Below are 1,736 nucleotides of genomic sequence, written 5' to 3' on the forward strand. Positions count from 1 at the left end.
ATTCCTAAAGAATACAAAGGAAGTAGATTACTTCATATGTATTTTGTAGATCTTAAGTCACATGCCACTGATACTTATTAATCACCTACTGTATACAAAGCCCTATAACTACTATGGGGTGTAAAAAGATGAATAAACCTGAATCTTGTCCTAGAGAAGCTTTCTGTTTTGCACGAGAGACAAAAAGCTGTAAGTCAAAAGAAAGTATGAGCCATGGGAAAGGTAAGGAAAGTTAGAGGAAGAGGAAACTATTTTGACAGGGAATATCAGAGAGATGTCCCACATTAGGTGATCTATGGGTTGAGTCTTAAAAATGTGGTAGAGAAAGATCATATAGAGATGCATTTACAGGTAAAGAAAAGATAATTTCAGACAGAAAGGCAACACAAGGAAAAGCATGGAAACATAGATATAGGTTAGATATTAGAAAAGAGAGCTATTCAGTTTAAGAAGATAGTGCCTAAATCAAGATGAATTGCATATCAGAAATTATCTAAGAGTGTTTAGCCTCTTATTGGGGAGGGGATGGGAAATGGAAAGGGTGGATGGACATGAAAGAATATGAATAAAGTAAGATTTATCTATTCAATATCATCATCCAAAGATTAGTACTTTACATAATCAAGATGGTGTAATTTTTATGTGGAAACTTTCTATTTGGAGTGGTTATTTTCATTAGTCAGATGTTTTGACTTAATCACATCATGAAATGTATCTAACATCTGTAAAATGGTGAAGGGTAGAAGTGAATTCTCGGTGTGGGTCCTATAAATTTGAAGAACTGTCTGTATTATTAAATACCTACTATTTTTTCCATACTTTTATTTATCATTTTCAATAAGTTTAAATCCTTAAGCGATGCACCATCATGCGGATTCTGTGTCCAATGGCCTTAGCAGGAAGATTGCTTCAGAATTTGGCATGAACTGTGCCCCCGTTTCCACTGGCACCTCTCCCCAGATTACTTTGGTTTTGTTTGGTTGGACACCAGAAGTCACTGTGTGTCCTTTGTATGCCTAAGAACATTTCTGCCCAAATAGAATTCAGTTTTATCTCAAGCATAAGCACCTTCAATTTTAAGAGGAGCTATGGATATGGAGCCTCTACTGAAGCCAGCAAAAATGGTGTCAGACCACACTTTTCCAGACATATCTGCATTTTAGAAATCCCAACAGGCCTCCATTGGCCCCAAGGTGGCAAGAAAGAGAATGTCTAATATTTTAAATACTCCATTCCAATCCTATAATTTTTTCCCCACACTTCCCAATACCTATTGCATTCCAGGTACTGTGCTTGCTGTTGTGCATGACTTTAAGAAGAGGGTGAGGTAAAAAATAAGAATGACCTATAAGAAGGAATAAAATAATTTTATAAATAAATATAAATGTAAAGCAAAGTTATTAAAATGGACATTGACACATGAAGGCGAAGATGCCAGGTGGTGACAGTTGGATCCTTGGAAACAAAAGCAGCCCATTTGCCACAGCCCCCTTCCACCAAGAATTTTTTTTTTAAGATTTTATTTATTAATTTATTTGAGAGAGAGAGCATGCATGAGTGGGGGATGGGCAGAGGCAGAGGGAGAGGCAGACTCTCACTGAGTGCAGAGCCTGAGGAGGTCTGACTCCAGGCTCAATCGCAGGACCCCAAGATCGTGACCCGAGCAGAAATCAGCTGCTTGACCAACTGAGCCATCCAGGGGCTCCTACCAAGAATTCAATGTTGGTGTTTCTTAG

The sequence above is a fragment of the Enhydra lutris genome, unplaced genomic scaffold, assembly GCF_002288905.1.
Source record: "Enhydra lutris kenyoni isolate GAN:26980312 unplaced genomic scaffold, ASM228890v2 scaffoldscaffold1, whole genome shotgun sequence".
Classification (NCBI taxonomy): Eukaryota; Metazoa; Chordata; class Mammalia; order Carnivora; family Mustelidae; genus Enhydra; species Enhydra lutris.